A 13,355-nucleotide genomic window follows, 5' to 3' on the forward strand; every position below is an offset into this window, starting at 1 on the left:
ACCTCAACAATCTGCCTGCTTGTTCCTACACCAGGCCGGAGGTTCTGCTACGTACTGAATGTTTTGCAATCTGACAACTGCACCAAAAGGATGGACTCCTTAACTGCGCCTCTTGGATGAATAACTCTGAGAAAAGACTTCAGATCTGTATACGGGGGAATTGAGCACACTATGCATATGAGCAGAAATAATCTGCCCTTCAACCTGAGCTCTCTATCAAATAGTAATTCTGTCATTAGGGTCTTCCTCCATACTGCCATACACTAAAATGTTATCCCAGGATAAATGTATGTTAGGTTAATGATAGAACAGAATATTCTTTTTCTAGTTAAAACCACTAGTAACAGAGGCTAGGCATAAGGTAATCACATGAATGTACATATTTTCTTGAAAGTTGGGGGCCGAGCTAGCCGCGATGGAAGATGGCCACTTCCTAGGTGCGCTCCTTCGGCCGCTGACGAAATCCTAAATATATCCTGCACATACGGAGCCTGAGACGCCTCAAACCATCGCGGACCCATCCCCTGATCCGGCTGACCTCGCTCATACCGCCCTGCTGGGCCCGACAAAGCCCTGCACCTCCGAGACACCGGTGAGGGCGTGTGGGCCTACGGCAGTGCCCAGAGATCCTGCACAGCGGCCTTGCGTGCAGATCTGTCCGCGACATAGAGTGTAGTGTCTTCGTGACCCTGCTCGGGGTAGGGCGCTTGTCTCACCCGATGGCAGTGGGCCTAGCTACTGGCAATTAACCACACAGGGACAGCGTTAGTATGTTATTCAGTCCGCCGCCGCAGCCTCTCTGGTGTACGTGCGTGCGTAACTGTCTTTTATTCAACTTACTCATGTGACCTGACGCGTACGCCTAAGCGTATCGCGTCACGATCACGACATCACATTCCTCCCCAACAAACACAAAATCAAAATTCTTCAAAAACATCCTGGCTTAGAAAATACTTCCCGCCCCACAATTACTCGGTGTTTATTCAGGCCACTAAGGTGCAGTTAAACCAAAACAGTCTTACGTGAGGTAGTCCTTAAGGCGACGGGACGGCTCTGGATTGTTCCGGAGGTTGTACCTCGACGCCCCCCGGGTTGGGGAGCTTCCTGGCTCTCCGCCCAGTTCACCGCTCGGAGTGCCGCTCCCACGGTCATGTTGTTCCGAACTTCCGCACGGACTGGGCATCTCTTGTGGCAGCAGCACCCTCGGACCCTCATTCTCCCCGGGCCGTAGTGTGGCCTGATCCATCGTATCATCGGTGGGAACTGCAGTTCTCAGGGGACTCTCCGCACACCCCGGGTTATCACGGGGAGCACCCTGCTCCGGACTCCCAACACTTGGTGGTGTATTGTACCTTTTGAAGTATGACACGTTTCGGGTGATCCTTTCCCCCCTCCGGGTGGCAGTGACGCAAGTTCCTTTGACGGTTTCTACAGTCCATGGTTCTTTTTCAAACCTCAGGCGGAACTTGCTTCCGAGTGTTCTATTCTTTATGAGCACCGTGTCCCCTGGGATGATGTTAGGTACAGCCGCTCTCCGCCGGGTGTCGGCACGCGCATGGGCGCTCCGTCGTCGGGCATCAATGGCACTATCCTCCGGGGTCTCTGGTCGCCACTCAGGGTGGTGAAGTATGGTGTCCGCAACCACTCTTCCCATCAGCAGGTGCGCCGGAGCTACTCCCGTGGTGGTGTGAGGTGTCTAGCGATAGCTCCTAAGAAAGGTGAAGATCGCCAACTCCACGGACTGAGACTTGTCGTGCGCTATACGTATTACCTTGTTAAGGGTTCTCATGAATCTTTCCGCTTCACCGTTTGCCTGCGGCCAGCGGGGCGTGATTGCCGATGATGGATGCCCAAGGTTTGCAGATATGCGGCAAACTCCTGGCTCTGGAAGAGGGACCCATTGTCCGTCCTGATCTCTTTCACCAGTCCATGGGTGGCCATAATCTTCTCTAGCTTAGGGATGACTTCACTTGCACTGAGGGCCAGCAGTATCTCCACTTCAGGGTATTTCGAGTGGTCGTCGATCGCCACTAGAGTGTGGCGTCCATCCGGCAGGCTGCCAAAATCCACGCTGATTTGAGACCACGGGACTCTTGGCCGAGGCTCCATGATGATGGGGGCTGGCCTAGGTGCTTCCCCCGTGACTTGACACGAGTGGCACGCCCGAACGGTGGCCTCTACGAGGTCATCCATGAGTGGGAACCAGACTTTTGTGCGAAGTCTTGACTTGGTCTTTACCATGCCTTGATGTCCTACATGGGCCAAGTCTACCATCCTCTGGGTCAGCGATGTCGGAATGACTAGCCGGTGCCCCCTCAACAGGCACCCGGTGTTATCTTCGGTGAGTTCATCCCTTACATGGTATAGGCTTTCCATTATCCGTTGCGCCATCGTTGTCAAGCTCTTCCATTCTTCCCGTGCTCAGTTCCAACTGTTGTTCTGGACGGCCTTCTTGGCCCGCTGCAGACACTCGTCTTGGCTGGTGGCTTGTTGAATGCTGGCCATGGAGATGGGTATGGGACATGACCGAGCAGTGACACATCTTATGTACTCCTCGGTATCAGCGGCTTCTTCCATCTCTTGGGGAGTGGCCTTCCGAGGATGGCGGGAGAGGTACTCTGCCGGATTCCGTGACCCGGGTTGGTATTCTATCTTGCAATTATAGTTTTGTAATTGCAGCATCCACTTCTCAATACGTGGTGGTGGTTTTGTTGAGGTTCCCGAGAACAGAGACACCAGGGGCTTGTGGTCTGTCGCCACCACAAACGGCTTTCCGTATATGTACAAGTGAAAGTGATGACAGCCCCAGTGAATTGCGATGGCCTCTTTCTCTATTTGTGAATACCTTTGCTCCGTCTCGGTGAGTGATCTGCTCGCGAAGGCCACCGGGGTCCACTCATCTTGAGGCATCTTCCTTTGTAGGAGAACGGCACCCAGTCCGACTGGGCCAGCATCCACAGCGATTGAGAACAGAGACACCAGGGGCTTGTGGTCTGTCGCCACCACAAACGGCTTTCCGTATATGTACAAGTGAAAGTGATGACAGCCCCAGTGAATTGTGATGGCCTGTTTCTCTATTTGTGAATACCTTTGCTCCGTCTCGGTGAGTGATCTGCTCGCGAAGGCCACCGGGGTCCACTCATCTTGAGGCATCTTCCTTTGTAGGAGAACGGCACCCAGTCCGACTGGGCCAGCATCCACAGCGATTAAAGTGAGCTTGGCAGGATCAAAGAACGCGAGTGTCGTGGCTTCTGAGAGCGACCTCTTGATCTTTTCAAATGCTTGGGCTTGCTCGCTACCCTATGTCCACGGGGTGGATTCTTTGGTCAGCTCCCTCAGGGGGGCTGTCAGATTGGCCAAGTCCTGGATGAATCTTCCACAGTAGTTGACCATCCCTAGGAAGCTTCGAACTTCTGTGACATTGGTGGGAGCGGCCGCTTCTTTGATGTCCCTCACCTTCTCGGGATCCGGGTTTACTCCTTCCGCCGAAAAAGTGTACCCGAAGAATTGCAACTTGTTGCACAGGAACTCACACTTCTCTCGATGCAGTGTGAGGCCAGCCTCTCGAATTCGGCGCAGCACTTGGAGCAGTCGTTCATTATGTTCTTGGACCGTCTTCGCGTGGACCATAATGCCATCGCTGACATTGATCGCCCCCGGAATTCCAGCGATGAGCTCCTGTATCACATTTTGAAACACCTCGGCGGCGCTCGACACTCCGAAGCTCAGTCGGGTGTACCGCCTGAGTTCCACGTGTGTAGAAAAGGTTGTGATATTTCGGGAGGCTTCGTCTAGTACCAGTTGGTGGTACCCCGATCTGAGATCCAGCTTCGAAAACCACCGGGCGCCAGCCATCTCCCCGATGAGGTCGTCGATGGTGGGAGTAATGTGACGCTCCCTCTTGATTGCGACGTTGGGGAGTCGCATATCGACGCATATTCTTACTGCGCCCGGCTGCTTGGGTTTCCTCGCAACCACGATGGGGGACACCCATGGGGTGGGGCCTGACACCTTCTCGATTATCCCGGCCGCTTCAAGCTTTTTGAGCTCTTCCTCTACCAACGGCCTGAGGTGGAACGCTATCCGCCGGTGTCTTAGGGCGACCGGCTGAACGATTGGGTCTATGTGGAGGTGAATTTCTTTCCCTCGAAACTTCCCAATCCCTTGGAACACCTCTTCGAACTCGTTCAAGATGTTGTGCATAGACTCCTGGTGCACCCCGAACGCAAATGTCACTACTCCCAAATCTTCTGCCGCTCGGCATCCCAGGAGCATGCCCTGACCATCCTCTGTAACGTAGATGTTGGTGGTGACCGACCGGGTTCCGTGCGATATGACTGTCCTGAAACGTCCACGCACTCTCAACTGTGCCTCTTGGCCATATGCAAACACTGTTATTGTGGACGGATGTAGAGTTGGCTTCGGGTGCATTGTGCTGTATAGCGTGGCGGCCATGATGTTGATACTGGCTCCGGTGTCAACAACCGCCCCTACCTGGATGTTGCACTGTGGCAGGCATCTTGCTTTGCGCGTGGTGGTGCCTATCATATGGATCTTGTGCACCACTCTCTCCTCTTCTTCATCGTCATCCATGTCGCTGGTTACCGACTCTCCTTCCTTGACGGTGTTTGCTGCTGGACGGGGCTTGCGGTACCTCTTCGACCGACATACCTTTTTGAAGTGATTGAAGCGCCCGCACCCCGAGCACCTCTTCCCTCTTGCCGGACACTCTGCTGCGGCATGTGGCAGTCCCCCGCAGTATCCGCACGACTTCGGCTGTTCTGGGGCGGTGGCTCCCGCCCCTTTCTTGCTCCATTTCTGCTTGGGCCTTGCCGACACCGCATTGACAGGTTCTATCTTCACTGGCGCTTGAAGAGCCGCCTCCATGTGCGCCGCCTGCGCTTTCAATAGTTCCTTAGTTCGACCCTGTAGGAGAGTAGGGTCTGCTTTCTATGTTCACCCCCACTTTTTGCTTTTGCTTTACTGGTTTTCGACTTAGATGTGGCTGTGGGCCTGCTAATCAGACCCACAGCCCTGCTGTTCTCGCTCTAAATTAATACTATGTACTTTAGGTGCATAACCCAATTGGATAGGATCACCTTATTGGCCCCTGTACAGTGTACCTTAGGTACCCAGGGAATAGGTGTACCCTAGGCCTACCAGGGGCTGCAACATGTATTATGCCACCCCTGGCCTGGCCTTCCATTATGACACAACTGGCTGATCACTCAGCTGGGGCAAGGTCGTGTAATCACCCCTTGCTTAGGTGTAGTATTCCTATACCTACCTCATATATAGACACATGTGTACCTATCAGCCACTCCTATGGCAGGCCTTAACAATCCTGGAGGCAGAGTGCTTGGTAACATGTGAGATAGTGCTCTAGCATGAGCTGAGCCTGTCTGCAGCTTTCGGAACCATGTCCTTATAGCTGTTCTATGATATAGCCTACCATATACTCTTAAAGTGCCTTATAATCTTAAACGGTTATGGTAACTATGGTTTGGCTTTATCAAAACATGTCGTGTAAGGTGTCTAACACTTTGGAATAATACCCCCATCCCATTTCTGGTGATGAGGATATTATCCCTCCATTCTAGAGGGAGAAGACATGTTGAAACCTACTTACCCGTTAAAGTTAACCAGAGCCCCAGCATCACAAAATGGATGCTGCTGCCACGACACAAGTCTGACCTCCTGCTGCTGGGAGTGATCCCGGCACGGGAGGCTTGGACAATAGGTTTCCTGCCTTGGGAGGTGCTAGCACCACCCCAGACAGGCCTTAGTGTATTGGGGCAGGGAGGGATGAAAGAAACTAGACACTGCCTGGGGCACACCAGGTGTCCCATGCATAGTCCAGTTCAAACCGGTGCTGGGGCACTCCAGCCCCAGTCCTGGCGCGAAACTGGACAAAGGGAAGGGGGTGTAACCACCCCCCTCCCAGGTCCCACCCATAAGGCGTGACCTAGCAGGCAACCCAGCCCCCCAGATTAGTATAAGTGTGGTAGCTGGGCCCCACGAGATTAAATTATCCTGAACCTGCAACTTGAACAGAAACTCTGGACCTTCGACATTCGACGAAAGAAGAAGACTGAAGAATCTCCCTTGTGGCCAAGGAGTGGTCACCCTGTGCGAACAGGCACCATCAAGAGACTTACCCTTTGCTTTGCTGAAGTTCTACGAGGGACCGACTGCAGAGCCTGACCAGAGCCTTGACTTCCAGACTTCTCCGACCCTGATCCACATCCACAGCCGAGCTGAGATCTGTGGAGGCGACGAGAGACGTGGGACAAGTGGCGAGTATCTTTTAGCGCAGCTTCAGAGGCACCCTCAAGGTTGTGCACCGGGGATTGAGAAGCCCCAACCCCAAGCACCATCTGCACCGAAGATCAGCCCCCCACACTCCACGAGTCCTCTGTGGGGCCCTTCTGCATTTTCCTGCTTGCCGCGTCTGTCCGGTTGCTTGCCCGGTGGCTAGTAACCTTTGCGATGACACACCTTCAATTTTCCACTGCTGGTTTGGCTCCTCCAGACTGGCTCCTGCTCCTCTGTAAAAGAGAAGCACCCCAGACCTTCCTGGTCTGCACCAGAAGCAAGTCCTCCATTCTTCGTGGGTTCCACTTGCCAAGGCTTGGTGAGTCCTAGTTCGACTTCGACGCCGCCAACAGCACGAGCCTTCGTGGGACAGCTCGCCTCCTGGTCCTGGTTGTCCTCCACGTCTCATGGTACCCATGGCTGCTGTGACAAGCTTCACCTCTTCACCTGCAATCTCCCGACATCGCCTGGTTCCTTCCTGGTTCCACGTGGTCACTGGCTAGTGACCCAGACTCTGTCCCTTCTGCTTGCAGGTATCCTTCCTTCTTGATCCAGGCCTTGGGATCCACCGGACACTCTTCACTGACGGCCTGTCAGCATCTTTCCTTCAGGCATCCATAGGAGTCGACGACGAAACCAGACGCAAGTTCACACCTATGCACTCGCAGCCAGTGGGCTAGGTAACTTGGGTACTCCGGTGCTCATCAGGGTATTGACTATCCTAGTGTCTAGTTCTCAAGTCTCGACTTCCTAGCTACTCCAGAAGTGTCCTAAATCTTATTAATTCTAAACTGTACAATTTCTATCGATTATACGCATTACGCGTGAGTGTTTCCACTCTGCACCTGAATCCCGTGGGCCTCCCACTTCCTAACCTTGAGTAGTATAGTGTAGCTCCAGCAATTCCCTAGGCCTAGGCCTATCCTATTTCCGTGACAGTGGTCCTTATACCACTTACTTAGTATATGGTTTGCGTGGCCCCTAGGGCCTAACTGTATTACTTACCTGTATGACTTAATGTATGCTTGAATAAGACTGTGTTGTACTTACCTCGAATCTCATAAAGAGTGCTGAGGGTTTGACTAGAATAAATACACTTTATTTTATATATATATCTGTTGTGGTGTCCTTTCATTTGGTATTCAAGGGATTACATATGGTATAACAGCTGGCTTCACATGCCATTCAGAGTTTAGCCTAGGACTGCTCTTGTCCATGCTACCACTAGGATAGCTGGTCTATAAGGTTGACTTTACAACCAATCACCATAAGGGTTGTTTGGACTGATACAGGGTGTACACTAGAACTAGTGACATCATATATCAGGCCAACTTCTCACATTGGTGAGCAGCGGTTGGGATCTGAGCTTGTTGTTGTAATACCATTGTAATCTTGAGATACTAAATTGAAAGATCACACAGATATTGTTTAGGTACATATAACATAGATTATAAATACGTAAGTCCTACTGAACTTAGTTATTGTAGGTTGAAGGGCCTAGCACACCCTGACTACAACTACTAGAGAGGTTTAGTAGATACAACTAGTGTAGGTAGGTGCACTCACCACACCCTCACTAGATCATGTCTCTGGGAGGAGATCAAGTAGATTCTCTCTCAGGAGGGGTAGGTCTTAGAAAGATCCCCTCTAGATATGATACCCTAACTTTTCAGGAGATGAGACAATTGTGTACCTCCAGAAAGTTAAAACAGGGTGCAAACCCGACCCTCATTCAGCTAGTAGAGATCCTAGAGGAGTATGATGCTCTTAGGGCCTGCCAGGCTGGTACCCTAGGTACAGGTGAGGGTCTACCCGCTACAGATGGGTCAGATGGGACTTCAGATGAGGAGGTAGACAGCCAGGTCAAAGTAGGAAGACTTAGCCAGGCTAACTTAAGCTTACATGGGAGTCTGCATGGGGCCCCCCCATTCAGACCCCCAAGTGGACTTAACCAGAGAAACAGGAGAGACAGATCCCCTTCAAGGGAATCCATCCACTCCCATGTCTCTAGCATCTCTAATGCCTCTTCTCACAGGGGAATGACTTCCCCCCAGAGAAAAGAGCATGAAGCCAGAATGAGGGAAGCTAATCTAAGGATTGAGAGGGAAGAACTTGCCCTTGCCAAGGAGAAGCTTGCTATGGCTAGAGAGCAGAAGTTAAGTGGGTTAGAACCCACTGGTGGCAGCAATATCCCTAAGGATAGAGACAGGACCTATGATAATAGAAACCTGAGCAAGATTGTCCCTCCCTACAAGTGTGGGGATGACATCCACAAATGGATAACTGCTTTGGAGAGAGCCTGCAAAGTACAGCAGGTACCCCAAAGTCAGTGGGCAGCTATCTTGTAGCTCTCCTTCTCTGAGAAAGGTAGAGACAAGCTCCTCACAGTTAGTGATGAGGATGCTGACAATTACACTGTCCTGAAGAGTGCTCTAATTGATGGGTTTGGCCTAACCACTGAACAATACAGGTTGTTGTTCAGGGATACCCAGAAGACACAGACTCAGGACTGGACTGTCTTTGTAGATTGTGCCACTAAGGCTTTGGAAGGCTGGCTATTGGGAAGTAAGGTTAAGGACTATACAGGATTGTATAATTTGATCATGAGAGAACAAATCCTTAACAACTGTCAAAACCAGCTACTGCATCAACACCTGATTGATTCTGATCTGACTTCTCCCCAAGAATTGGGAAAGAAGGCAGATAGATGGGTCAGGACTAGAGTTAAGCAGAAAAATCAGAACCAGGGCGGTGATCAGAAAAAGGCAGACTAGAAGGGTAATGATCAGAAACAAAAAGACCAGAAGTCTTCACCAGGCCCCCAAAAGGCTCAGGGGGAGGGTGGTCCCAAAAAGGATAAGAAGAAAGATGGCCAAAAGAAACCATGGTGCAACTATTGTAAGTCAAACTCACATTGGTTTAGTGAGTGCACCAAAAAGGATAAGCCCCCAGCCACCATTGCCCCTAAGGCAACTGTACCCCCTAGTTCAGCTGTAAGTGGTGGTTCCCAGCAAAAGGGTGTAGTAGGGTTAACCCTGGGAACTGAGGAGGATTCTGGCCTAGTCAGGATACCTACTCAGGCTGTTCTGATCTGTGATGGGGACATAGCTTTGTCCTCTACTATAGGCCCCAGTAACCTGGGCAAGTACAGGCAGACTCCTTTTATCAATGATAGGATGGCTCAGGCCTACAGGGACACTGGGGCTAGTGTCACAATGGTGACACCTGCCTTTGTGGACCCTGGACAGATCATACTAGGTGAGAACTACCTAGTGACCAACGCTAGCAATGCCACTACCTCCCATAGTGTGGCAATTGTTAACTTCTCCTGGGGAGGGGTAACTGGCCTCAAGAAAGTTGTTGTTAGTTCAGACCTTCCTGTGGAGTGTTTACTAGGCAATGATCTTGAAACTTCAGTTTAGTCTGAAGTGGAGTATAGGACCCATGCAGAAATGCTGGGGATAGATGCACATGTCCTTGCTGTGACCAGGTCACAGGCCAAAAAGTGCAACACTGAACAAGTGCTGGATCCTGGAACCATGGACCAGTCACAACCCAAGAGAAAGAGCAGTAGGGTAAAGGCTGTGCCTTCCCCCCTGCCTCAGGTAATGGATCAGCCCTCACAGGAGGATGATTCTGAGAGCCCTGAATGAACTGTCCTAGAAGAGCTTGAACCTGATCAGGTTGAGTTTCTTGGGACAGGGGGACCTTCAAGGGCAGATCTGAGGCAGGCACAATTAGACTGCCCCTCCCTTGAACCCCTCAGACAGCAGGCTGCTGCTGAGGCTGCAGGGAATGCTCAAGGTACCCATAGAGTGTATTGGGATGAAGGGCTGCTGTATTCAGAGGCTAGAGACCCCAAGCCTGGTGCATCCAGGTGGTTGGTCATACCACTGAAGTTCAGAGGCTTCCTTCTTACCTTGGCCCATGATATTCCCCTTGCAGGACACTTAGGCCAGAACAAGACTTGGGACAGGCTTGTCACTCACTTTCACTGGCCTCATATGTCAGAAGATACCAAGGAGTTCTGTCACTCCTGTGTCACCTGCCAAGCCAGTGGCAAATCAGGTGGCACCACAAAGGCCCCCCTCATACCACTACCTGTGGTGGGGGTTCCCTTTGAGAGAGTGGGCATAGATATTGTAGGACCAATGGACCCACAAACAGCATCTGGGACACAGATTCATACTGGTGATAGTGGACCATGCCACCAGGTATCCAGAAGCTATTCCCCTAAGGACCACAACAGCTCCTGTTGTGGCAAGGGCCCTACTTGGAGTATTCTCCAGAGTGGGCTTTCCAAAGGAGGTCATTTCTGACAGAGGTGCCAACTTCATGTCAGGATATTTGACTGCAATGTGGAATGAGTATGGTGTGAACTACAAGTCGCCCCAAATTGTTGGTATGTTATTTCAAGTGCCACGGGCAAGTCACTTTTCCAAGGAGCACGCAACAAGGCATCATGAAGATTATTCTTGGATTACAATTTCAATAGGTGTGCATTCCCTATTTTGTCCATGCTGAAACTACAATTCATTGCCCACCCTGGGTTTGCACCCGCCAGCATTTCAATATATAGCACTAAGAAGGAATATTGCGGAGGACGTTTTTTCTACAAGTGTGGCGGAAGATCACATCCATACAGCGAGTTATAAGGAATGGGACATACAAGTGACATCAGACAAAGACTTTTCTCATTGTGAAACATGAATAATGTATTTTAAAGTGCTTAATAGTTATTGTCAGTTTGAGCATGATCGCATCTAAAATGCTTGTGTTTATTTACCATCGGCAAAGAAAGTTTGTTTCCGTATTAATTGCTGGATTGTGGGATCTGTAGTGCTGGGCACAGGAGGGCGGGGTAATTAAGTGAAAAATCCGATGCAGGTGGAAACATGAAACTGATGGTTAAATTGGGAGGGACTAGCACATCTTAAGAGAGTTCAAATACGAAGGGCAAAGAACATTGCAAACATTTCCTTGAAAAGTAGACGAGGAGCGTTTATTCACGGCAGGTACGTGTTTAAGAGTTCGAATGTGGCAGGCTCGCATATACGTTAGAGTGGCTTAATGTTAATATGAGCTCACGGAATACATTTCGGGCCTCAGATTGGTGAGGTGATGTGTTAAAATCAAGGGGGGTTTGAAGGCGTGCAGCACAGGGCGAAGGACAGGATTGTTAAAAGGAGGTGGAGATTGAGGTACAGGCAGCGCGAATAAGTAGGGAGAGAGAACATTTTGAGTAGTACTTGCTGAACAATATCTGAATGAAAGTTGGGGGAGGTAAAAAGTGCACGAGAATCAAAAAGAGGGTTGTGTCTTTACGAATGACGTATTCCAACAAGGAGTCAATGGCACAACAATGTATTGGGCTTTCGGAATTGTTAAAAATGAGGGGTGCTAGAGGTTTTGCAGTTAAAGTCGGGGACTGTATTATTCAGCGCCTGGACACAGTTTAGACAGCAAATAGGGAGCGATCAGCGCGGGCTGAGTAAAAAGCATTTTATTTTCAACAATTGAAGTAGAGTATTGTGTATCAGCGAATGTTTAAGGAATTAATTTGTGTCTTTATTATTACTTGTAGTGACCCCTGTCGAAGGGCCCCAGCGGCCCGAAATGCATTAGGTATTTTAATAAAAGCTGCCTTTGGATGAAATAAATGCGTTTGTACGTGTTATTGCAAAGAGGTCCGGATGGGCACATCAATGGCATGAGAAACTTGGAAAATTGGCATTATACCGCACCTGTGGATCAAACGGGAGTTAAGACAAAAGATTGTGTAAGCAAGTTGTGGAAATATGGATTTTTCTGGTCAGTTATGTCCCCTATCTTGGACCCCAACGGTTTCATGTATAAATCACAAGTACATATATGTTGCCTCCAGTTCCAGTTATAAAGACGCAAACACATGTGCGTCCACCGCCAACATGTCCTCTTTCAGATCCGCCATGAATGGGCTGGATACTCCATTCCTAAGTATGAAAGGCCACCGCCTTTATATAGGTTCACTTATGCCATTTTACAGTCCAGGCAAGTAGGCCCTGATTCTGCCATCAAGCTTTTCCTGCCTTCTGCCTCTGAAAGCTCCAGTTCGAGCTCGCATCTGTACCCATGAACTTTGTCCTACTCCCTGCGCGGCTAACGGTGCCTGACATCAGCCTGTTGCCTGCCAAAAACTGTATTTCACCTTCAAGATTATCTGCTTTGCTCCGCTCCCTATCCAATGCATTCCTGTCTAGTAGTTTAAAGTAAACATTCTTTCAGCTAACGAGCAAAGGGCCCGGCTTCTCTGTCTTTATGCAAGTAATTCATAGCCCTGTTACTATGGAAGATTCCTGCCCTCGCATCTAGTGTAGACACTTAGACGCTTGTACACGCACTAACAGTCAGTATAGTCAGTATAGAATAAGATTCTACTCTAAGAGACCTCTCTTTTGGATAACATAGTTCTTTAAACATAGGATGTTAGATATGATTTGGGATTAGGTTGACTTGACCCTTCAGACTTCTGTCGCCACATGTAGAGCTGAATGTCAAGTCCCCTTCACCCCCTAGTTACACGTCAATCACACGTCATGCTGCTGCGCGCGCATTTCTGCCAAGTATTTCTGCTGACATTGCGAAATTCTTTCTTGGAACCACCCATTTATGACGTCATATCCAATGACGTTCTTTAGTTACGCCCAGTTACACCCACTTTTGCTACGCATGTATGTTTTATCTTTACTATCAATTGTTACGCCTCCTGCATTTGTTTCACTGTAATGCCTATTGTATAAAAATGATTACCTATCAATAAAGTACGGTCTTCACTTCCTGAACCTTCGTGGTGATGGAATCTGGAGCTCATCAATTTAAATTGATTATGGAATAAAGCCCGTTCCGAACCTCTAATACCACGGATTCTGCCTCTTATTTTACTGAGCTATTGTTATAGATTTTCCGCATCAAATTAAGTCCCGGTAATTAAATTATTTACCACATAAATGGCGCCCGAACAGGGACACTTTCTCATCTCACGCGCCGGCGGTGCGTTGCAG

The sequence above is a fragment of the Triturus cristatus genome, chromosome 10 (genome assembly GCF_964204655.1).
Source record: "Triturus cristatus chromosome 10, aTriCri1.1, whole genome shotgun sequence".
Lineage (NCBI taxonomy): Eukaryota > Metazoa > Chordata > Amphibia > Caudata > Salamandridae > Triturus > Triturus cristatus.